This window comes from Taeniopygia guttata, chromosome 2 (genome assembly GCF_048771995.1).
Source record: "Taeniopygia guttata chromosome 2, bTaeGut7.mat, whole genome shotgun sequence".
Lineage (NCBI taxonomy): Eukaryota > Metazoa > Chordata > Aves > Passeriformes > Estrildidae > Taeniopygia > Taeniopygia guttata.
Genome location: NC_133026.1, coordinates 65,958,091 through 65,983,750, shown reverse-complemented (window position 1 = coordinate 65,983,750; position 25,660 = coordinate 65,958,091). Strand labels below are relative to the sequence as shown.

The 25,660-nt window shown below is 42.8% G+C and overlaps 1 protein-coding gene and 1 long non-coding RNA gene across 6 annotated transcripts in view; one reads left to right on the top strand and one right to left on the bottom strand.

Moving 5' to 3' along the window:
- The window catches only part of LOC121469481 (uncharacterized), a 52,133-nt gene that overhangs the window by 4,659 nt on the left and 21,814 nt on the right, over positions 1-25,660 (top strand). For all 4 annotated transcript variants that reach the window (XR_012053899.1, XR_005979569.2, XR_012053901.1 and 1 more), the window contains exon 2: positions 24,323-24,461. This is a non-coding gene — a long non-coding RNA (uncharacterized lncRNA). The remainder of the gene's footprint in view (positions 1-24,322; positions 24,462-25,660) is intronic.
- Positions 21,871-25,660, bottom strand: part of HIVEP1 (HIVEP zinc finger 1) — a 128,905-nt gene continuing 125,115 nt past the window's right edge. For both annotated transcript variants that reach the window (XR_012053897.1, XR_012053896.1), the window contains exon 11: positions 21,871-24,840. The gene's annotated coding sequence lies outside the window, so the exon portion shown is untranslated. The remainder of the gene's footprint in view (positions 24,841-25,660) is intronic.

Below are 25,660 nucleotides of genomic sequence, written 5' to 3'. Positions count from 1 at the left end.
AGAGGAATAAGGACAGCCAGTGATCCAGCAACCTCAGCCCTACATGTTTGTAATATGTGGCACAAATGGACCATATCCAATATCACCAATGATAATTTTCTTTCCAAAATTCACTCCACATACAAAATTGCATTTAAGCTAGGGAGGAAAGTTGCAGCTATATGACCCTTGATGGAGGAAAGCCTCTATCAGAAAGCACGTCCAGACCATGCACTTCCTGACATCATGTGTCGATGACTAAATACCATTTAAAATACAAAAATCAAACTCCACTTAAAGCTGAATTTTACTGAGCAAAGTTCACAGTTTCTCCCAGGGCTAAAATTGTTATTGCCAGAAAAAAAAAAAAGTAAGATGGTTTGCAGAGATTCAGGTTTCAGAGGATGAAACCTGTTGTGAAACCTTCCTCCTACTTATGCTTTCCACAACAAAGGACTGCAAGCAACAGGAAAATATTTCCCTGGAAGTAAAGTCATCTTTAAAATGAGGGAAACATCAGGTGGGAAAAGGGAAAGACTTAAATAGCCTGGGAATAAAGAATCCATGTAACTTTTGGGTGATAGTTAACAGGAACTTCTCTCTTACTTCAGTGTCCATCTCTGCCATGATATTGTAGGAGAAAGAGTGTCCACTTCCCACTGAAGTGAACCACAGTGGCACTGGAGGCACTTGGCTGCCCCCTGTCCCAGCAAGCTGTAGCAGTTCCTCCTGTTTCCATCTTTCACCCTGCATCTGCTGGTGCAGGGGCAGCAAGCAAACAGAATCCCAGGAGCACGGCAAAAGGTTACGCTCCGTGGGTGGAATACGGGCAGGTGACCTAAGCCCTCCCACCCAGGCCGTGTGAAGGTGACAGAGGTACTGCCAAGGGTGTGTCATGTGAGGTGCCAGGGTGGCTCAGGTGGGTGATCATTTCTGCTGTGGTAGCTCAGGATCCTGCACACAGAGGCCCCAAAGGAATTCAATCCATAGCCCTTCATGCTACGAGCAATTTGTACGGTGGTGCTTAATTTGGATTTAATTTTTTAATTGACCCAATTCTCATGTTATTCTCAACATTAGTAGAAGTTAAAAGGCAAAGACCTTACTTCTGGCCCAGAAAATCTTACAGTGGGAAATACTCCAGAGAATGAGCTTTCTATCTTATGCCTGGTCTCTTTCAGACACATCAGCCATGTCAGACACAAAATGCTGGATTGATGCCACGGGACTGTGATATATGCTCATAGCTATGTTTGGACTCTTGAGTTTGCTTTAGAAAAAAAGAAATGTATCTGTGTGCTCTTCAGTTCCTTTCCATAACTCAAGTTCAAAATACAGACAGCATGAACTATGTCTTCTAAAAGTGTGAAAAGATGGTAAGAGGTTACATGTGTCTATAATCAGCCTCTTAGGAAAGAGTTATGCAAATAAGAGTTTAACTACGTAAATAGTAACATCAATAAGTGCAAGAGATTAGTGGAAGGACTGCAATAGAAGGTTTTAGCAAAGAATAGGAAAATACTAACCAGAAAACCAGATCTAGTTTTGTATACAACCTCTTCTGTGAATACAGCAGCATATGACAGAACACTTATTTGCAAATAACAGTTAGTAGAAAATGTGCTTTATCAGGTTTGTTTACTCACTTCTTGGCAAGTCTGGCTTGCAAGCAACTCAAAGCCCATGCTTCCAATTAGAAAATCTTCAGAAGAAAATCACTAAGAGCAGTTGTTCTAACTGATACCTCTCTCAATCGGGCATTTCAGAGTTTCATGTTATTTAATAATAGTCACTTTCCCATGGCCTTGTCAAAAAAATCAGTGATGCTCTCCCAGTGTCCAGAGCTGAGAGTTGAAGCATGGAGGACAGTACTTGTGCCATCAGACAGTGGATATGTTTTCTAAATTAGATTAACATCTTGGTTCACCTGATGTCTGAATTGTCCTCTGGAGTATGGAATAGGTCCTAAGGTGCTGACTGTCCTAAATTTAGGTACCATCCTCTTCTTAATGTCTAGAGATAGCTTGGGATGAATCCAAGCTGGTGACTTGTCCAGGGTTTCCTCAGAAATTGATGAGGGAGTGGAGAAATGAGCTGAGTTCCTCGAACCCGTGTCCTGTATCCTGCCTACTACATCGTCAGCCTTTCCAGTACATAGAGGTTTGTTTATCAAAACTGATTTTTTTCTATTTTGATTTGTCTACCACTTGGATTTTATGTTGCTTTGCTCAGAAAAGGTACTTGTGAGGTCTTCCTGAAGTTTGCTCAGAGGTGCTTCTTGGAATTTAATATAATTGACTTTTGATGCCTAATTTTTCCACCTGCCATGTGGCCTGCTCCACCTTTGAATGAGTCTCCAAAGACTCAGGTCAGTAGATTTCTGAGGCTTGTCTGGCTCTACCCTTTCCTGAGTGCATAAAAGCCTTGCAGAAATGAAGGTACTTAGAAAAATGCATTGTTCCAAGAATGGTGTTGAACTTTCTTTACAGCAGAGTCCTTTGGCCAAGAGCATGTAGCCCCTCTGAGACTGCTTTTTCCCCTCTGTTTTGAGCCTGGGGTTTGATGAGTGGCTTGCTTTTTCCATTATTTACTTTCTGAGAGAAATGAGTACAGGCTAGGAAACACCACAGGTTTAAGTGCAGCCTGAGCCATGGGTGTGGGCTTGTTTTTCTCCTGTTCCAGGTACTTGCTTTGTTCCCAAACCCTTTAGTAATACACTTCTGTGCATGACTGCCTGGAAAATGGACAGGAAAGTAGCTTTATTACAAGCCAGTGCTTCTAGCACTAAAGATCTTCTTGTCTATTTGGGCATATGCTTGTCTTTTTTTTTTTGACCAAAGTATATTTTGTGTGTAGACGAAGTGTTGATCATGTCTCTCCAGCTGCAGTTCCAAATCTTCATCTGCTCTTGTTTCTCCCAGGAGAAGGCTGCTTTGTGAGGAAACATTGCACTAAACATGCTCCAGCTGTTTCTTACACCTGGTCTCAGCTTGAACAAATTACACCGAGAGCTGACAGAGGAGAGAAACTCTAGACTAACTACAGTTATTTTAAAAAGAAATAAAATTCATAAACTCTCCTTATTTATAAAGGGACAATAAGAGGGACACCCTCTTCTTTTACATGGGACATATACACATTAAAATATCTACGTCTGAGGCAAAATATAGACCACACAGATCCAGAGTTTGTTATGGCAATTACTCATTGGTGACACTGACAAGGAGATTTTGTGACCTGTCAAGGCCAAGAAAACAGGAATAGCAGCTTGAGGATAGATGATGCTCTAGCACTGAGCTAAGATTACCTTACAGACTCCACCCCTTGCCTTTAGTTGCAAGAGCGAGCCTGTTCTGAAGCGTGCATGCCACCTGTGGCATCAGCACTCCCCCAGCACACCACCAAGTGCCTGGGAAAGGTGTGGGGATGAGGCACCACAGCAAGGGAAGGGGCTATAAATGTCTCCAGGTTCCCATGAGCAACTAAAATGCTAAGATGCCTGCCAGGGCTGTATGTCGATATTTGACATATATGACAAATAGCATATAAGAATGAGGCCAGCATTTCTGGCTGCTTTCGCTAAGTGTCCTTGAGGCATGTCTCTATTACGAATTTTTCACCAGTCATTTCCATTTTGACTTCTTGTCACAGCCTGAGCTGGTGCCCCCGGTAATTCCACTGCGGTCTTGGTGCCTGCAGCCAGACCTCTCTGTTCTTACTGTTTCAAGCAGGTTTACTTGGCATGTCAAAAAAAGGCACTGCAGTTTCCTCAGTTTTCTCTAAGCATTTAGGATTGTAGTTGTAAGCATTCAGCTGAAGTGGAGGAAGCCTCTGTAGGAGAGGTGTCCCCTGGGACTTTACTCTGATGGTGTAATGTGGTGCAGAGCAAATGGCAGTCTGTGCGCTGACACAGTTTGTGGATGGTGAAGACTTTTCTGCCATTGCTACCAGCCCTGTATGTGCAATGCCCTTTGACTAATCCTGTTCTGATTAGCTGAGCTGGAGTTACTCTGTTACCACTGGCATAACTGTATGTGAGCCTTATAATTGCTTCCTAGTGTCAATTCTCCCCAACATTTACCATCTTTTCACAGTTTCTAATGAAGTCTTCTTATTATTAAAGACGAACATATTCTACCTTTCTTAACAGGATTATGATAAAAAACTGTAGCATTGGTTTCAATTTCAACAGAAACAATCAGCGTCATACAATGGGTCTATGATGAATCTTTTGAAAATAGGAACTGCATATATCACACAATATAGGTCAAACCATCAGCTGACAGAACAGCTCAGCTTTCTTCAAATTCTTGCAGACATATTTCCTTTCAAAGTGAAAAGCATCTTTCTGAAAAGCTAAGTTGGTTTCACACAATCTGAAACAATGAAAGCAGTTTCATTTTAGTTTTAGAAGGACAGAATAGTAAGGAGGGTTCAAACCTGACTGCAACAGAGTTTAGCATTGTGTTTTGAACACATTTCAATTATTAGCTATCCATATAGTTTTACAGCTAGTTTTTAAAAAGGCTTTTAAATCACACTTTTCTCTAGGACAATGAAAAATTTAATTGGGAAGATACCCAGGCCAAATGCAAAGAAGAGAAAGGCCTCCTTTCTCAAGGATTTTGATCCAGACAACAAGTTTTTTAACTTCGCTTCAGCCACTGGTTACCAGAACTGCCTCTTTTCCCAGAAAGATTAGAGTGACAGTAAATTTTGAAAGTGTGTTATTTTGTACAATGGAAAAGAGAAGAAAACCCCTTGCTTCCTCTGATGATTCAAAGAGCTTCCCTCTTTGAATTGGGCCACATGACACAGTTCAAAACTTTGTCTGTTTCTTTGCAGCTTGCTTGTTTCCCTGGCAAAGTGGAAATCAAAACCTTCAAGACAAAGTGACCCTCTCAAAACCCACTTATCTTGACAGGAAAATGGTTTAAAATCAGACAAAAAAAGAAATCCTCACTTCCCTTCTCTAGAAAAATTACGCCATGTTCATTAGCAGATCTATGTTTCATTTCCATCCACTTACCCTTATTATAAGAATAGGAAGAAGCAGGCCACCTAAGGGCACCTACCCTTTGCTGCCATTAGTATTTGCAATTTTCCACTCTTTCATTTAATAGAAATATAGGTTGTGACACTTGAATGAAAGAGCATCCTGTTTTCATGAAGTTTGCTTGTGATTGTGTAAGATATTCTTTGCAATGAGAAGGTGGGATTTCCAACACTGGTAGAAAAGAGAGACTTTTACTGGAAACAATAATCTTTGCATCTCTGGGGAAACCCTACCATGTGTTTTCAGTATATAAGGGAGGCTTGGCTTGCAAGAAAGATGAAGAGAGGCTTTTTATGAAGACCTATAGTGACAGGAAAAGCAGCAACAATTATATACGGCAAGGGTAGAATTAGATTGGACATAAGGAAGAAATTATTTATTATAAGGGTGGTGAGGCATTGGAACAGGTTGTCTGGAGAAATGGTGGATGTCCCAGACCTGGAAATGACATGGAAATGGATGGTCTTAAAGGTCCCTTTAAACCCCAAACATTCTGTGTTTCTTTGTGTTTCTATTTTCAGCCAAGATCTTGCTTGCTGTGTCCATGGCACCATTGCCATGTGTGCTGTACAGAACATTAATGGGTGAAAGATCAAGTGCAGTAAAGGAGCTGGTTCTTGGACCTCGCAAATGGCTCTGTGATGTGAGAAATGCTGGGAGATCAGCAAGCGGGGCCAGCACTGCCCATCTCCAAAGCTGCAGCCAGGAGGGCAGGGACCCTGTGGCAGGCTGCAGTGGGACACCTTCCCAGAAGAGACCAGTTCATAGAGTCCATGGAACTGGAGCTCTGTCTCCTCATCCTCCTCCTGAGGAACACTTACAGCAGGCGAGCTGCGGCCTTGAGATAGCAAACCTGCCAGGCACTTCCTTGTATCAAAGTACACTGTAGCAACAGGAGGCACTGATTAGTGTGTGCAATAGAAACTGCTCTGCCAAAGCCTTTTTTTTTTTTTTTTCATTTTTCATTTCTTTGGTCTTATCAGCAAGGGCATGGTTTTCCCAAAGGTTATTTGACAGCCCAGAGTTATGGAGCAAACACATTAGCCCACAGTATGAGAAATACAGGTAAGCAATGAAGGAATTACAAAGTGCTGCATCCTCTCTGAAATGTAACATTAACACTTGAGTTAGTCCCAGAGCACCACAAACAATAAAGTGGTATGAAGAACAAAAAAATTAGAGTCAAGCCCTAGATCTGGGTACATGGAAGAAATATACATTCATGGAGGGCCACTCAAGAGAGACAGTTCCAGCAGAAGATCCCTGTAGCTGCTGGAACTGCAAGGTCCCTGCTGCAGTGCTCATTTGAACAGATAACCTGTGCTCAGTGGTGCTAACTGCACGGCCAGCTCCCCTGGCTTTGAGAATGTCTTTAAGCACATGCTCGAGTGTCTGCAGCATCAGGGTTCGGTGTGTGTCCTTTCATGGGATGCCAGTACCTGACAAAGTGCAGGTGACAGAAGGATTTCAAACATCTCTTGAGGTATTGCATTCTGAGGAATTCTGAGAGAGGAAATTCATGTTTCTGAGCTCACAGGTGCATATGGTCACCCTGCTGAGGCCACTTACCTCTTGTGGAATGTGCCTCTGTCATATAAAATCCAAAGCTCAGGAGCTTCATGGATCAGATGGCATTTCCCCTTTTTCAGGTTTGATCTTAGTCTAATGGAAATATTCGGGAATATTTCCTTCGGGAAATATTTTTTCTTCTCTCTGTTCAGATCTGTCAGAGGTGTGGTTCTCTCTCCACAAGGGTTTAGTAATGTTTTTTGCATGTCTGAGGATGTTAGAAAGATTAGACAGGATGCTGTTCTGAATCTTAAAAGTGGCCGTTGGCATTTCTTAGAAAGTTTCTCCCTGGTCAGGGAGACCAAGTGTAGGAAAATAGCAACTTGGAGGTGCAAATCGATCCAGGGCTAGTCTCCAGTTCCTATTATGGAGAGGTACTTCATTATAATAACGACTTTCAGTGGTGCAATAAACTTCATGTCACATACCCTGTGGCACAAAACAAATAAAACCACCTCTGCCTTTGTAGACCTAGCAATTATTTTTTAAATTCCTACTTAGGAGGGGCCAGCAACAGGTTTATAGAGGAAAAAATGGTTGCAAAAAAGAAAGGGAAAAAAAAAAAAAGAAAAAAACCCAGGAAGAACAATCTAGAAAGAAGAAAATGAGAGGGTGGTAGTAAGTTAAGATATGAATGTTTTCTGAAAGCACTAGTTCACCAGGTTCTCGAGAGGTAATCTGAATGCAAAGAGAAGAGTGCAGGTGGTTCATCGCAGTCAATCAATACCACAACTCAGTATCAAGTTCCCAAAAGAAGTGACATCAGAGGAAAAAAGATAAATAGATTTTCCCTGAGTAGTGATAAAATCTTGGTCTGTTCTGACCTGGAGAGGCTGTTTAGCTATTCAAGACTAAAAATCTGTCATGCTGTGGATGACCACAACAAGCAATTATTGAAATCTGCATTTGTTTAATAACTAAGAATCGAGGCTGAGACTTTCACCAAAAAAGTGCCTAAAACAAGTTACTGGTAAACTGAGCACCTCTTGCATGGCTTCTGGAGGTACTCCAATTAAACTGTCCCACAGGATTCTTTTTGCTGTGGGCTGCATTTCTCCTCCCAGAACTTTTGCCCACAGCTTTCTCTCCCTGAGGGCTTCCAGGCTTGCATTTACTGTTCAAACGAATCAACTTGTTATGATAAAATAAGGAACAGGAAAATGGGAATGCTGACGCTCTTAACTTTAGTGATAGGCGTCGTACTACATTGTTATCGCGGCGGAAAAGAGCCGGAGCTGGCCGCGCTTTCCCCTCCCGGGTTTTACGAGTGCCTCTAGGTGGTGCCTGGATCTGCCGCCGGGAGCCGGGAGCCGGGAGCAGCAGCCTCGGGCTGGGCTTTGCTGGGCGGGAGATGCCGCCAGACCCATCACACATCAGGGCCCTCCCGGCTCGGCAGAGGCAGCAAAGCCGGCTCCTCTCTCTGAGAGAGGGAGACTCCATCCGGACCTCACATACAGGCTTCATCCAGACCTGACTGAGACATGTTCTCTCAAAGCTGCATCCCAAAGAAAACCTCGAGTTTTGCTTTGAGGATGCTGAAAAGCTCTGTCTTCTAGAGAATTTGTGTCTATTAGGAAATGCAACCAAGTTTATACCCTTCAGACTGAAGTGTTAGACGAGAAAAATGAAGTGGGCAGGCTCATGGGTCATCAGCAGGAGCAGGTACCTATTTCTTTTCTGCTCTGCAGCCTATTTTGCTAACCTGAGCAGTGTGAAAAGTGTGCTGTGTTTGGCAGGAACAATTGTAAGAGACACCTGTGGAGCAGAAGATGCCATGGAGGGTATAGAGCTCTCTCCTATCCTTGACTGTAAGGACATTATTAAGAGCAATACTGTGTGAGAGCAGTATTTAGGATTGGAATTGAAAATCTCCACTGAAATTGTTAGGCGTGGAGCAAGCGGTTCTTTGGTGTTTCTCTTTATATCTTTGAGGTGAGGGACATTCACCAGGGAGGTTCACGGCCTTGGGGTGGTCACACAACTCTTCAAAATGCACCATGCAGCCAGGAAGCAGAGCAAATTATTAACTGAGAAGACAGGAGCTGCCTTAGAAGGCTCGCTATTTTCTTCTCTGATACACCATCCTTTTGAATGGAGTGACAGTGCCTGTATTTAGTATAGGGATACAAAATTCACCCTTGGGCTTCCTACTTGTCCCTACAAGTTTCCATTTGCTTGCATGTAAGGAGTGAGCAAACCTGGGACAAAGGATGAGGTGGTGTCACAGATGGATGGACATATGAGAAGGGTCATCTCACGTGTTCAGCCAGAAGCAGGACATGCCCAGCTGGAGGAGGGGGTACATCTTTGACATGCACTGCTCTCCTGAGCAGTCTGAGGGATTAACCCCTGGATTTGTTTTTCAGATGATCCCATACTAACAGCTTTGGGTGGATTTGGTCTGGCTTCTCCACACTGAGTCCTTTGACCTTTTAATCCTTCTGAAATAACCTATTCCTTCCTTGCCTCTGTCAACTCCCAATCCCACCAGATTTCCTTTTGTTATTTTTCTCCTTGAACATGTTTTAGGAGCTTGTCGCAGCTTTCCTAGTGGGCTGGGTAATTAACTGGTGGCAGCTCTGGCTCCTTCCTCCCACTGGACTGTACCTATGGCTGTGCTCATTTAAGAGTGCTGCTGGACAAGGGTGTTAGATTTCCAGGTTTTTCTGTGCTAAACCAAAAGTCTGGCTTTTATGATAAATAAAAAGGCATATCTCTGACTTCTTTTCCCTTATTTTAACATCTTCATCCCTCATTCCAACTGGCAGGCCAAAGGGTTGTGCAGTTCTAAAAAAGAAAGAAAATAAGCCTGTGGAAAAGAAAATTACAGCTGGTAAGTGAGGCCAGATATAGCCATGATGTGGATGGGAAAGGGAGGAAAAGAAGAAAGCTGGAGAGAGCTCTGGAAGGAGAGGGCTGCAGAGCTGGTCACATAGCTGAGGTGAAATATTTTAAGGACTTGGAATGTGGGGGAGGTGCAGAACCTCCTAAAGCCACTGCACACATGGTCACTAAAAGCTGTGTAAGAATGTCTTTTACAGGCCCAGATTCAGCTCACATTGTTGTGAGGCTCTGAAAGAAGCAACCCAGCTAATGGCACCTCCATAGGGAGGTCCAGTCAGCTTTAGCCAGAGGATGGACGCATACTGTGTTTTTTCCCTAAGATGGATAAGACACTGTCTCCAGCCATGTCCTGCTGTCTCCTTGGCTTCCTCTGCCATCAGTGGCTGAAATAAGAGGATCACAAGCGGCTCTTTAAAAGCATTTCACACTGGTGCAGGAGAGGAATAATTAGTCCATAGTTATTCTTCTGGGCTTAGGTCTTTAGGCAGACAGGCAGACAGGTCAATACACTTCCTTCTGCTGTTCATCTTCAAACTCGTGTGTAGAGGAAATGCAGGGACTGCTGAGAAAATTGTGCCCTGCAAGGCTTGTAGGTATCTGAGTTCCGTGGGAATCAACATTGCCTGTAAAATTAGATATATACTCAAGATTTTCCCTCAAGAAAGATAGCTTAAGTATGTTGGAATTGGAAAAGTCCTTTTCCTTCATCATTCATGATCGCCTTGTACAAAACTGAGGGAGTTCATGGTAGGCTGACTACTAGGTGGCAAAATATGCAGGTGTTTCCTTGGCTCTGGACAAGAAAAGGCAACATTTTGGGGACTCTCAGCTTTCTCCCCTTCTCTTCCAGGGTGAGTTAGTTGTAGAGGGAATGCACAGAAAGGAATCTGGAAAGATGAGGACAGCAGCTGCTGTCAGTGTTTGATGCTGCAAAAGCCGAATGCAGAGGAGGACAGCAATGCCTCATCCAACCCAATACAGGGACATTCACTCAAGGGATCAGAGAGGAGCAGAGTTATCTCAGTAGCTCATCCCATACCTCTGCACAAGGGCAGCACTGCCAGACTTGAAAAGATGTGGATTTTCCCCACACAGCCCAGCAAGTTTGTTCACTTTCCTTCTACAAATAAAACTCTGCCAGGGTCACAGTTTCTGAACAGTTTACACTCACTTTCCTTGTGAGCAAAGGAAGTAACTAGTTCTCACACTCCTTTGCAAACCTGTGAAGGATGATGGCATAGATCTATAGGCATTATACTGCAGAGACCTGCTGTAAGACTAATGTTTGGGGCTTAATTGTGTGTGATATGTAGGGAAATAAATTTCATCTGAACCTACAAGACAAAGGAAGCGGCCTTTTCTCACCTGTCATGATGTCCAGTTTACATGGATGACATGTTTAACTGAAAAACAAAACAAAGGACAAAGTGAAAAAATCTTCACAACACTGTCCTAAGACAGGATGCTTTTTACTTTTTCCAGGCAGTAGCATAAACAGTCTGATTCTTAAGGTGCATCTGTGTATGCAATAACACAGAAACTTCTACAGCTTCTGCACCAAATACTGTTAAAGTAAGCATGGTAAATATAACCCTGGGCACTGTTTTTATTTAAAAAAACCAACAAATCCAAACCACTGAAATCTTGGCAAGTCTTTAAAGTCAAAACCCAAGAACAGCTGAGATGCCACAAGGGTTTTCAGTGGGATTACAGAGAGCTTTTGTCAACCAGTGGCTGAAAAACCAAAAATATATTCGTTCTCCTAGTAGTTGTCTCACCTTGCTCACCCTCATCCAGGGCCCAGGTGCTACACTGCATCCCCTTCAAATCCTTGGGCTTCCATTCAGATCCCTTGTGCATTCTGCATGCCTTGTTATGGGAAGGATATCATGCTGCCACAATCCCTTTCCACATGCATGGACTGTGCTGTGTCAGACCAAAAAGCCACCAACATCAGTCCAAGGCAGATTCCTAGGAAGGAGTAGGAGAATCGAGAAGGAAATAACATGAGACACCCCCATGAGTCCCAGGAGACTTCCTGAGCGAGAGGTGGTGCCTTTGAAAGTAGTAGCTCTCCTAGGTAGCTGAGTTACCTAGTTTTCAGAAAACAAAGGATCTTTATTGTTCACAGAATCTCACAGCCAGTTGCTGTGGCTCACTTGTATTTGGTGTGAAGAAAATACATCCTTTAGTTCATTTTAGTTCTGCTTTATGATCCTTAATTCCTATAATGAAGGATCCTTACATACCTCCCTCCCAAACATGCAAGGTTTTACAGATTCCTGTCATCACCCTGCACTCCTTCCTGCCCTTCAGGGACTGGTTTCCCATTTTCTTGTGCTGGTGTAAATCAGAAGTAGCACAGTGAAGTCTGCAGAGGCTGTGTAGGAGGCACAGAAGAGAATATGTGTGTGTGGTTTCCTAATGCAAACTCTGGTATACCTCTGCAATTTGGCCCTAAGTCTAGCACAAGAGATTTCCTTATCTTACATCTAAAGCTATTTGGTGCCATAAGTAACAGACCAATAAACAAGTGATCTTTTCTGTCCTGTCCCGAGGGAAAAAAAAACAGGGACTTGAATGCTAAATTCAGTTTTCGGCTTCATCAAGATATTGTTTCTGGTTTGAATGTTTTCTGAGCTTTGGTTTTAGAAGCGTTCAAATTTATATCCCATAAGTCCATGCTCACCTAGAAATTCAGTGAATTCAGGGAAAACAACTGGTCTCTGAACAGCTGTTAGTTTGGTTTTGAGTGCTTCATAGGATCTTATTAAAATAATAAATTTCCATAGGAACTGCTACTGCAGCATTTTTTTTTTTCTTCCCCAAGAGGAAAGTTATGCAAGGCTCTGGATGATATCAGCACATCTGGACAGCTCAGAGACTGGGGGGGGTTAGTGGAAAGAGGAGATAGATGATAAACAGCAAAGAAACTCACGGTTTTCTCAGCTTGGGGCAAGTGGTGGGATCCTGGAGAGAGAACTATAAACTCTGCCAGCAGCAGGAAGGCCCTGCCTGGCTCTTTGCTCTCCAAAAGGGCACTGGGTTTGGCAGCCATCACAGACAGCAAACAGCTGCTGATTGCGGCAGTGGGAAGTGCAAGGCCAAGCAAATTCGTTCACGATTCCAGCACTAAACACTCACTCCATAGCTACGGTTTGTATTTTTGCTCTCAGGGATCTCTGCAGGGAAGGTTTGTTCTCCCTCTTGCCTAAGTAAGAAGTATTGCACAGCAAGCAGGTGCTGGATGCCTTAGAGCAACTTCAGCTTAGTCCTGCTGATAGGAAAACCATGGGATGTGCATGCAGGTGGAGGGGAGCCTGCAGCAGCTCTTGCACCTCACAGCTACCACTGTGCAATTACAGCCTTTCAGTGCCTTCAGATGCAAGCCAGGGCAGCAGCTACTTGCATTTTAGTTTATACACTCATAACCACAACTCCTATATCAGGTTCACAAGCCTTCAGGACACAGCTGATGGTGCAGAGCAGGGCCCTCTGGCCTGCTGGTAAAAATAGATCTGCTCATTCAAGAGAAAGTGTTGCACAGTTTCTTAAAAAAAAATTCCTTTCATTTAAGTTTCTGCACACATCTTCACAATATAACTGTTTTCCAATAGAACCACCTCTTAAAAATATAATTAGAGGTCAAATATTAATGGACAATCCATGCCTTCAAATATAATTAAAAGCACTTGTACAAAACTGCCTCTGTCCAGAAAGTTCCTGTGCTTGGCTAAACTTTCAGGGGCTGGTCATTACTCTCAGGAGTAAAGTTGCTTAAATCACATTGATTCATAATCCTCAGCAAGAGAAAAATCAATGCTGGAGTGCTTTGCTTGTGTAACAGCAGGTTTTAGTGAGACTGGAGTGTCTCTTCAATGAGATATCAGGCAGTTAAAATATGTAGAGAGAGCCTCCCGAATTTATTATGAATCAACTTTTATCCTTTTGATATTCTTGATTACAAAGGAGTTCCTGCATAACATATAGGTCTTTTTCTCTGGCAGTTCACCTCTTTCTTGTTCCTTGGTGCTCTCCCAGAGCAGGCTGGTGGTGAGAATTGCAGCAGGAACAGGCTGTTGATGAGCTCTGCATAAACTGAGCCACATAAACTCAACATCAAAGTATCCACAGATCGAGTGAAGAAGAGAGCAGAAGGAAATGGCAAATAGTCCTTGCAATTACAAAAATAAGAACTTGTTATGAGCCTTTCTCTGTAGCTTCAGGTGGCCTGGCCAGAGTGAATGGGAGCTGGCTTCTCCCATGCCTGTGGACATGCCTGTTACAGCTCCTCTGTGGTTTTCCAGACAGCTTTCCAGGGATAAAGTGATTTGACAGGTTTTGGTAAAATAAACAATTTCATTTACTACCTTGCAAGACATGAAGAGTTTAGGACTGAGTGATGATAAATCATGGCTTCTCTTCAAAGGGTTAACCACATCACTTGGGCTGTGGCAGTATGTGTTAGGTCTCCTCAGTCTGGACTGTCTCTGGAAAAAAGCACAAGTTTTGGGGGTTTTTGCCTTTCCTCAGCAGGATAACCCGTACCTGTAGGCTGAGCCCACACTCTATAGCTGTGTCTACACAAGGTGATTTTTCCAGTGTAGTAGCATCATTCACCAGCCACGTCTCCTTGCAAACTCTATCCTTCACAAATCCATCAGGAGAAGGACATAAATAGTCCTGACCTCCTGTTCTGTTTTTCATAGGCCACGGTAACTCTACTCTGCCTCAGCCCAATGAACTAACTAGGGCTTAGGAGGCTTATTCTGCTCAATTTTTTTGGACAAATTGAGTACATGCTGAAAATTAGTACCTGATGTATGCATGGCTTGCATGTGCACTATCTACTATGTCTTAGTTTGCTTATTTATAGATGATTAAATACAAAAATAGATTAAGGCATTTGTATGCCAGAAAATATGTTTTGGATGGGGCTGATAAGCATCTTTGCATATGTTTTTTAATAGCAGTAAATATGTAGAGATATGCAAAAACCAAGGGTTCTAGTGGAAAATGTTACAACAACAGATGCTGAACACTGCTAAAGCAGGGTTTATGCTTAAAATTATAATTAAAATTATTTAAAGCAAAGCTCCTAATATTCTGATGATACCATTATTCTTCTCTGAGACTTCTAGATGTTTTAGCATCACTTGAACTGCAAATGTATCTGTTTATTTGATAAATAATTTGTTGTATTTTCTTCTCTTCTCCCAGACACGCCTTTTTACATTCAGCCACATCCTCCCTCTCCTTGACCTGGGCTATCATCCTGTAGCTTTGCATTTGCTGCACAGAAACTTCCCTTGCCCTGAGCTCTCAGTCTGGCTGAGAATCCTACCAAAGGCTCTGCTTCTCCTCAGGAGCTGAACTGCCACTGAGACATGCATCCATCAGTGTGCTGTCATAAGCAATGGTGTTAGATAAAGTGTCCAGCTGGAAGGGGAGGAATGCTGCTTTTCCCATCAGAAAATGCCTACCCACTCCAGGGGCTAAATTGTGTCTCAGGCCTGTTTGTGCTGATGTTTTCTATCATAGCAGGGCTCCCACAGGATGCAGGTGGAGGAAGCATTTTGAGGCTTGGGCTGTCCTGCACTCACAGGCAATTCTTGGAAAAGACCCCAAACCTTGGAAATTATACACATGCTTCTCAAAATGTGATGTTTGATCTGGAATCAGTTCTTTGCACAGGAAGCAATGTTCTTCTCTGCAGTTATCCCTAAGTGAAAGTTGTTACTCATGCAAACCTGTCCTTTCCTCAGCCAATTTAATGCAGCAGAAGTGATGACAACTTATGCAAGCAGTATTCCTGGGACAGGGAGTTTTAGCTGAGTAAGAAATAGAGATGCATCATTTTGGGGCTCTGACCTTTGGAAACTGCTCATGTACTCCATTCTTAATGAGCAGGCTAGGGAGGTTTTCCCCACCTCTATCATAATATAAAGAAAATGTTTAAAATAGCCTTTTTGTTCTCAGCGATCCATAAAGAAGCATATTTTCAAGTTTGTACCCATGTTAGATTATTTATATCATTACAATTGGTCTCCCCATGGAATTTGTTAACATGTTGTTGGCTATTTTCATCTTCCACATGAAAATTAATCTACTGGGTATCCCAGTGCTCAGATATTATGAGGTTTTTTGATGAAAGACTTAAATTGCATCTGAGAAATACGAATTAGAGGGTCTAATGTCCCCCCAGAGGTTCAATTTAATACACAAAAGGAGCTGATCACTCCCTACTGAGGTCATTACACAGGAATATTTTTTCTAGTGAACAGAGTAATTGGGACCAGTGGAGATTGTTTCCCCTGCCCCTCTCAATAAAAAAGGATGGGTCAATTCTGGCTGCCTCCAAAAGTTTATAAGTTTTGTGAGTGATCATGCCTGAGATGAATTTTGTAGTTGTTTCTCTAAGAAACAAAGAACTCGTGAGAGCCCCTGTTCACACACAGGTATTGCTTGACCTGGTGGCCTCTCCTTTCACCAATACAACATGGCACTGCAGGAAACCACTGAGATCCAGGTCCCCAGAAACCTGGGTACTCAAACCTGAGTGCCAACACCACCTTCTTTCACTGTGAAACCCTTTGGAATGCAAAAAAACCCTCAAAACATGTAGTGGGACAGTGAGAAAGATGGTGATCTCCCCAGAGGCTGCCCATGTCCTGGATGCCTGAAGGAGTTCATGGCCAGGGTAGCTGGCTGCCACTGGACAGCATCATGGAGCCGATCCCACCCCATCTGCTGTCCCTTTGTGACTGCTGTGTGGATATCTGAACTTAAGGGCTGGGCAGTGTAAGGCAGATCCAGTAAAGTCCCCACATACCCATTTAATTCCAGGATAAACAAACATGTGCTGAGGTCACCCCCAAGTTATGGCAGCGTGGGAGCCAGAGGGATGTCAGCAGGTCAGGCTGCAGGGTCAGGGAAGATGATCCCACTGCAGTCCCTGGTACAGTACCATTAACCTCAGCAGCTTCTGGGCAGTTAAATTTTAAACCCTTACGTAAGTGGTTTGTTGAACTGGTGCCAGAAAGATCAGTGTCTTGCAGGACTGAGCCCATTAATTCTCACTCTCTGAGAAGTAGCGGGGGGAACAGATGAGCCAGAAAACTGAACAGCTTTGGGCTGTTCAATCCAATCAGAAGGACAAATTCCAAAGTCAAGGAAACCTCACAGGCCTTGTAAAAAAAGACAAAGGCACTTCAGGGTTTTCATGCCACAACCATGCTTGGGGCTGTGGCAATAACTTTGCATGGATGCAGGATATTTTTTGCACAGCAAAATAAGCCGACATTATTCATCATGCCGATTTGTAGGCACAAATTAAGTGTATCACTGGTGTGAAATTCAGCCTCTTATTTCTAACTTGAGAAAAACTTCCCTAATGCTAATTTTTTTTTCTTAATCTCTTACTGAAGAACATAGCACTCAGGAGAACAGGCAGCCAGGACACACACTAACTCCCTGAGTGCCACTAAACTTAATGGCTACAGATTATAACAAATATACTAAAAACAATAATAAAATTATGACTCAAACAGAAGTAATATACTTCCAAAACAAGGCTCTCAACCACACGGGTTTCTCCCAATGGGAAGAGGCTGTGAGAACAAACAGGTGACACTTTTTAGTCACATCACTTAACTGCATGCCTGGAAAGCACTCAGAGCTGCTGGTGGTGGGGATGACGCCATAAGACCCTCTGCAGAACATAAACACTGCGCTTCAGTAAAGGCTTTCACAGTGGTGTAGATGGAACCATTATTTTTCCCCAGGGTTTTAGGCACTGGATTCTTTCAGGAGCCATTTAATTATTTCGTTTTATTTCTGCTCAATCTATATAGGAAAGCTTAGTAAAAGGACTGTTCATTTTGACAAGATTCCTCAGGGAAACCTCAAGACATAATAGCAGTAATTTCTTCTACATATAACTCACCAAGAAAAATAACAGTGGAAATAAAGGGGTAATAACAGAAAGGGGAAGATTATCTTTTAAAAGCAATTGCTTAATACCAATACACAGCAAATATATTTAATGCCATAAACATTGGTTTACTTGGGAAAGACATGAGGAAATGTCAGGAGCAAAGAGACTCTTACAGCTAAAATGAAATTAAAATTTGCAAGTGTAAGAGCAGAGGGGAGGGAGGGGCAAAGTGAATCCCACTGGTTGCAGTCTCATGGTCCTGATGAAGGATAATTGTATCCCAACTGTGTGCTTCCTGCTGGTTGGGCTGCCAAAGCACCTGCTAACTTGGTGGCCTTACTGGTTTTCTTTCTCCTTAGAGGGAGACAGCTGAGGCAGAGACCTACAGATAAATACACACATCTATCCCTGGTGTGAACTTGCTTGCAAAGAGGAGACAAGTCATGATGTTATCTCCCTGAACATGTGAGGGCTTTATTTCCTCTGCTCTGAAACATCCAGCATTGCTAATCCCCAGGCTCTTGACCCATGCAGCCCTACCTTTCTTCCATCCTCTGGCTACACTCCTGACTGATGACACTTTCTTTCTTCCAAGCACAAGGACACAGGCATTTCAGGGCTCTGCCTGCCACTGGCAGTACCTTCCTTGCAGGACTGTCCCCATGCCCCAGCTGAGAACTTGGTGTTGCTGCCTGGGGAGCTTGACTGGGGCTCCTGCCAAGCCTGGGACATGCCATGTTCCAGAAGGAAGAGGAAACCTATCCAGCAGTTATCAGTATCTTTTCTGATTATAGATCTTTCCTCATGCCTCCACAGCCAAGGTACAATCTATGTCCTTAAACCGATTAAGAGACCACAGTGCCCAGGCCTGCAAAACAGCACAATATTTTCTCACCTATACTTGTTCTGAACCTTCTGGGCCCTGAAACTTCAAACACACACTCAACTCTGCAGAATTTTAGTTTAGTAGCGGTGAGTTGCCCCTTGGTCTTCATACACACCTGACTTTATGATTTGTGATTGATGTAGTAACCATTCCCCCAGTCGATTACACTGCTTGCAGTGGGTCAATCACATAAATCATGGCAGGTTTCAGGCTTGGACTTTAAGATAGAAACTCTCCCCTAGAAAATGTGTTGAAAATATTCAGTTGGATCCAGCTCTAAGCTGAGGATATTGGTGACACTGAGTGCCTGGAGGGCAGGCATGGCTCAGTGTCCAGCACATATCCCTGCAGGTAGATTTGTCCTTCTCTCACACCAGGCAACCAGCCAGACACTGGGATCTTAAAAGCAAACTCCCTTCCCATAAATTCATATGTCTATAAATTTTACGGCCATGGGGAACATTAGGACTCTCCACTCTATCTTTTTTTTAATTGGAGCCAAAGAGGCTCATTCAATAAATTCTGTGTCATCTCAGAAGTGGTGATTGAGCCATGGAGAAAGTTGACATAAGACTGAAAGGAATGGGGAACATACCATATTAAACTCTTCTCATATTGACTATATCCTCATTTCCTTCTTTGTAACAACTCTCATGTCTCACTTAAGCTTATAGTTTTAGGTCTTTCCTGCTTCTTTATTCTTTGCCAGATTGAAAAATTTTTTCCTCTGCTCCTCCCTCAAAAAACACCTCCCCCCAAAAAAACCACAAAAAAAAAAAAACAAAACCCAAAAAAAACCCAAAAAACAAAAACAAGAACAAAAAAGGCAAAAAAAAAAAAAAATAAAACCCTTGTTTGAGATGTAATAGCTTGGTTTTCCAAGCTACCATCACTTAAACTTCTCTCTACTTCCATGAGCAGGCTACTATTTTGTTGCTACAAGCTGCTTTATTTTCTATCACCTACCATTTTATTTTAGTGTGAGAAGCCCCGAGGAGCTTAAAGAGAGCCTCTTGAAGAAGAGACAGCAGTCATTTAGACTGTATGGCAATTTTTGTGATGGTTGTTCCTACCGACGACCCTGGCACAACAGACACGTAGATGTTTACCTCAGCTGAGGCTCTTGGTGCTTGGCCAGCAAGGCCATGTTTTTGCCATAATAATAGTGCCTTTGCAGAATTAAATTACAGAGTTGGAGTGACTTAGAGCAAATGCTGATCCCAGAGTTATAATGTTCTGACTGGACTACCAGAGCTGTGTTTGGGCTTTCAGGCATTAGGTCTTCCACATTTTATATTAGTTCTTTTCATAGGGTTGTTCTCTCTAATTTCTTACAAGGCAGAACTCTTGGGAAAGGAAAAAATGAAAGCAATTATGAGAGAAACATATATTATACAGAAAGGAAAGCCTGAGGCATGATTGCTTTTACAGCAGGCAGTTGCAGGTTCCCATACATAACTAGTAGCAATACAAAGTTGCCTTCCTTGTGGTGCAGCAGATGTGGTCAGCAAACACTTCGAGGAAGACTCAGGAATTTGGTGGGCATCAAAAAGACCTGGAGGTGTTGTTTTACAGTTGTTGTGGCCATATCCCTCAGGCTTACACTGGGTCAAGAATGCACAAATTTATGCTGAACAGAAGAGAGAAAAGAAAGTGGAAAGACAGATACCAGAGCTTGTCTTCCTTGCCTTATACAAACATTGTCTGAGAAAGAGCCACTTCAAAAGTATAGGAAAACTGATTGGAAATGGGAGCAAGGAGGTAGGAAATAGTACTCTTAGCAGGAGAGAGTCCTTGAGAAAGAAAACTCAAATCAGGTTAGTTACACATATCAAAGAAGCTGCCCATCTTCCCCCATGCACAGACAACTTAGCTCTCTGTGAACCCAAACTGGACTGGACTGCTCCACTTCTAGTGCTCAAATCACTGCCACAAGAATTAGAGGTCTGACTTGATGTTTACCACAAATAGATATTAAATGTGTGACTGAGTGTAAAGCAAGCAGCTAGAGTCAATCTGAACATAAGAATAATGCTTGCTATACATTGTGGCAGAAAAATATGCTCATGTGAGCCTCTGTCCTGCTTCCTCTGTGAGACCACTATGCTAATGAAAAATTCATCCATCCAGAGCCAGCAGCTTTCTTGCTGCCCTCTCTCCCTTCCATCATCTGCCTCTCTGCTTAAGAGCTCCTCTATAACCCACACAAATTTCTGGCTGCTAAGCCCAGTTTATATCCCATTTCCAAACTCTGAGTGTTTTCACACTGATGGGATTCTGCTTCAGGCTTCTTGCCTTACCCAGACCCTCAACCCATCAACTTTGGGGAAATTCCTCACCTAGTTTTTCACATCTTGTAGGAGACCAGGTAATAATGATTCCTTGTTCTTCTTCCCTTATTCTTTATCCTCCCCCTCCCCTTACATCATTCCTGACATAGCTGACTCCATATGGGGCTTCTCAAACTGGAAATCTGGTCTCTTCAGTGATTATCCCTGAAATGACTGGAGAAGAGGAGGCTCTACAGACTCCTTTTGGCTTGCATAGAGCAATAGGACAACTTTCTCCCTTTCCTCCTGCCAATTATTAAAATAGAGCTATTAGTTTTCTGTATTGTTATTCTGCCTGACTTAATGAGCCATTCTCCTCAAACACTTCGCATTAACATGTTTATGTATTTGCTTGCCTGGCTGGGTTCTTTAATAGCATGCCTTTGGTTCAGGTGCTCCCAGCAGAGGCTGCTCTGCCAGGCTGCAGGAAGCTCTCCATTCACAGCAGCTGTGTCTCTAAATTATGCTCTGTGACTGACTGCTCTTGGTGCAATTGCTCAACAGTAATAGGAAGGATAATTTGATAAATTTGATCTTTTTCTACAGGACTCATTCACACTGTACCTTGGAGAGATGAATCAGTCTCATTCTTAGCAGGTTCTTTTCTGCAGTGTTAGCTGAAGGTCTTAGCAGGAGGATTATTTAAGAATAGAGTCTAGATTAAGATATCCTGCTAACCTAGATTGTGGCTAGGAAGGTTGTTGCAGAGAATACCAGTAGGTTTGGGGGATAACCCTGGAAGTAAATCCATTTCAATTTTAAACAGGTTTGGCAAGTCAATGCCATCCTTGTCAGAAAAGGGATGTCTGATCTGGCTGGTTTACTCTGGTGAAGCTTGTTTCCAATGTCAGGCTCATTTCTTTGAAAGCTGTTAGAAGATCTACACCTGCATGGCTTTTCCTATCTCTTTTGCCCTTGTGCTGGGTAAACTTGAGTTTTGACTGATGTAGCAGCCACAAGAAGGCAGGCAGTGAGGGTAAGCCTATCTACCATACCTACATTGTTGAAATCTTCCTGTGAAATTGGATTATCACTTAAATGTTGTGTGACAGAGCTTTATGTTCTAGGTTTTGTAAATGTTCTCAAGAAAAAAGAAAAAAAAAATCACTCCTCAAACTCATTTGGGGACAATTATAGTATTGCCAGATTAATTACAGTGTTTCTACAATGCTCTCCTCTGATTCTACTATTAGAACACAGCAGAAATCAGAGTCTGTTTTGACCTTTATTCAGAGCCTCCTGTTAAAGTGACTTTCACAACAGAACTCAATTTGTCACATTTTATTTGTACTTTAATTTTATTATTAACAGATTAATGAAGCTGGTAATGGGTTTCCCAATGCTCCCTTTGGAAATGTGAACTGTGTCCCTTCCTTACATCAATCTGCTGTCAGCAGATGAAGTGCCTTTGCAAAAGGCTATTAACTGTTACCAGAAGCAATTAGTCAAAATAGCAAGTCAGCTTCAAAAGGAGAGACTCCAGATTCCCTCAGTGTGTAAGGAAAAGCGCATTAGTAGGATTTAATCTCTCCAGCAGCCACAAGCTTTAGGCCCTGTAGTAGGTGTCTGGGTTAATGACACATAGAAATGTGAATGTATCAGACTTTAATTTGCTTGAAGGAGCAATGCCAGCTTAAAAGAAAAAAATAGAAAAAAATCACTTTCCGGTGTCATTAACAGCAATCCCCACAGTGCCAGAAATGCTCACGCTCTGTTGTAAGATACTGTCTCTGCCAGCATTAAAAATCCATGAGCGAAATCTTGGCCTTCCCAAAAGTGGTAGGAGACTGCTTGTGTCAATGCTGAGGCCAGGCTTTGTCTTCTTTGTCTTAATTTTCTGCCCCAAACAAATATTTGAAAAGTATTTCACATCACCTTCCCAAGCACCAAACTCCAACCCCTTCTCAGACAGCTCTCTTTTTTATGCTGTGCCAGAAAGTCACAAGATAATTGCTAGTGAGGCACACACAACCTCCAGCTCCACTTCTCCCCTGGGAAGTGAATGGTTTGGCATCATCATCATTCTGATAGCTTTATTGTCTAGTCAGTATTCCACAAGAGGGGCAACCCTGCACATGGGTTGGAATGAGATGGCTTTTAAAGTCCCTTCCAATCCAAGGCATTGCATAATTTGATGGGCCTGACAAAACTGCGTTACTGTGCACATACAGAACACAAGGTGTGCTCAGTAAATGGTACCTAGCAGGAGGAGGTAAGAGTCTGAACCCTTTTGGGGAACAAAGTAGCACTGGGTAAAAAGCCAGCAGTTTCTACCTCCCTCATCACTGCCCCAGATGGACTGACAGGGAGGAATCTGGGGGAGGTTGAAGTAGCTGGTTTAATGTCCTACATGCTTAGCAAAGTCTCAAGCACATGCTGTGGTATTCCTACTGCTTCCCAGATTGGACATACCAACAATTGCCCCCCTCTTTCAAATGTTGTAAAACGATGTCATCCATCACTATTTTCAGTGCATTTCTAAGTACATGTGTATTGCATACATGGGTGCAATTAAAAGGAGAAGGTAATGAAAACAACAGAAATTCCACTGATACTGAAAATAAAAGAGATTATCTATTTGTCCTCAGGAATGGGCAGTGAGGTTTCTGTTTCTGTTTCTAAGTTAGTATTTTTCATGTCATTTGGTCCTAGTTCCTTTAAATCCAGTCCCACCTCCTTTGGGTGGTTGCAGTGGCCCTGATGGATGCCTGAGCTGCATCAAGGGGCAAACTCTGGGCTCAGTTCACATGCCTCTCACAACCCTGCCATATGCTGATACTCCCACAGTGGGGTTTTTTTTGGAGGCAAAGAACAACTCAGCACCAGACCTTGAGGACATTTTTCCTCAAAGAAAACATAAACAGCTGAACCCCACCCAGGGACTTGGACAAAAACCAGTCTGGATAAAAACCACCACCCTTTATTTTGCCAAGACCTCATTGATTAAAAATATGCAGATCTAATGACTTTGCTGAGTGTTTGCAGAGTGTATTCCTGCTGGGTATTCTTTCCTCCACTGCCTTCAAGTGAGTATTCACAGTGCATAAGGTTAAAAGGGTTTCTTTTCCCCTCCAGTGCAGAAGGGTATAAGAAGAGTTAGAAGTTTAGGGTAAAAAAAAAAGCCTGGCAGAGTCCACTCTAAGATGTAAGAGCAGCACATTCTATCTTCTTTTATATGAGCTTAACGACAGCAAAAGACTGTCCTCTGGTCCCTCAGTCAGCTCTTTCCACTGATTGGAGGAAGAGCTTCTGGAAAAAAACACGATGCATTGTTCAAACAGTCCCATAAAAATGGCCTTCTGACTATCCAAACACATTGTCTGTCTTCTTAGATCAAGCATGGCTCTTACACCTAAACATAAGGATTAAAAGGTATCCATTAAAAGGAGAGTTTAAAATTCTATTTTAAAAAAAAGCTCAGAAGCTTAAAAGACTAATTATTTGTGTAATCTTCAAGATCAAACGTTGCTGAAATAAAGACTTAGACTCCTTTATCAGATAAAACCTGTGTGCAAAGATTGCAAGAGGAGAAGATACTATTAAGATAATCTAGTTTGACCTCATGACCTCAGGTTCTGGCATTTCACTGGTACAGGACCCTTTCAGTTGTTCATGTAGCTATATAGAAAATTGAATAAAACCATGGAGGATGCAGCAGCCTACATAAACTTGAAAAAAACAGACCACAGGTGTTCATGTTCCTTTAATTTTTGTGTTTGTAGGCAAGGCTCAGTGCCTAAAGGAATAGTCCCAAGTCCTCTGCTGACACAGTTGGTGCAGATCTTGCTGAAGCTCATGGATGTCATTTTCCATCAGATGAGAATCTAGCCTGAGAAGTTCCCAACTTCAAGGGAGAACTAAGTAAGTACAAAAGTGTAAATACCTAGAAAGGGCAATTTGCAGAAATCTTTGGGTAAACTACATTCCCAAAGTCTCTCTCCATTTTTCTTTTTGTCTTTCTACTTTTTATGACAAGAGCTTAGGATTGTGAAGACTGTGCCAGTTTTCAGCAGGACAGGAAGAAGAAGCCGGGACACATTTCTTTGTGTGTGTCTTTTCTAATCTGTTAGAGCTGTATGATGTCTTCATATCTAATACATTTGGGACCTTTGATCTGAGTTGGAAGATGTCTCAAGAAGGACTGATGATTCACAGGAAAACAGGATATCCACAGGGGAGCCAGTTGCTCAGTCCAGCAGAATTAATCAGCATTAGATGTGTGAGCTCTTGCTCTGAAACACTGTAAATAAGAAAAACATCACTGATCATTATAGGTGTGGGAATAAACAAAGAGAGAAATACAATTTAAATCTCTAGCCGTCAAAAATGCTTTCTGAACCACCCACTTGATTTTTTGGTGGAGCAAAACTGTGGTGTCCAGATGAAAACATGACTTCTGTTTTGCAAAGATGCATTGTTTCAACATTTTCTTCTGTTCTGGCACCCAGACTGTTTTTGCAAAGCAGAGACATACCTAAGAGGTCTGAAATACAAGAGCTGCCTTCCTATGCCCAAACAGCCTAACAGCCTGGTTACAATGCCATGCTCTCCCTGGCTTGCTCTGTCTTGCAGCTTGGTTTATCTTTCCCTCTTTCTTCTCTCCTGGCCTTGTTTCACCAAGTGAGTGCCTGCAGCTGGCCTGGCCAGAGCAGAGGAGCTTGGAGCAGCCTCCTGGGAAGTAAGTGTAATTAATGGAGGTGCCCGTTCACCCAGGGACCTGAGGGACATCACCTCCCTTGCTGTGTAGGCCCTAGCTGATGAGGAGGGAGCTGGTGCTGCACTAGAGGATGGTGACTGCATCTTCCCTGGCACCTCTTGGTGGCAGAGACTGCCACCACTGCAGTGTTGGTAGCTGAGCATAGAAGAAATGGGCAGCACCATCTCCTCCTCCTCATGCTCACGTGTTCAGGATGAAGCCCTTACGACTGGATTGTACAAAGTGTATGATCACTCTGGACATAGTGTTCCTGAAGGATACTGCTTTGTTAGATCCTGAGCAGAACAGCTAGGTGCCAGAAGGGCAGCTGTTCAGGCTGGGGAATGTTTGAGCATTAACAGAA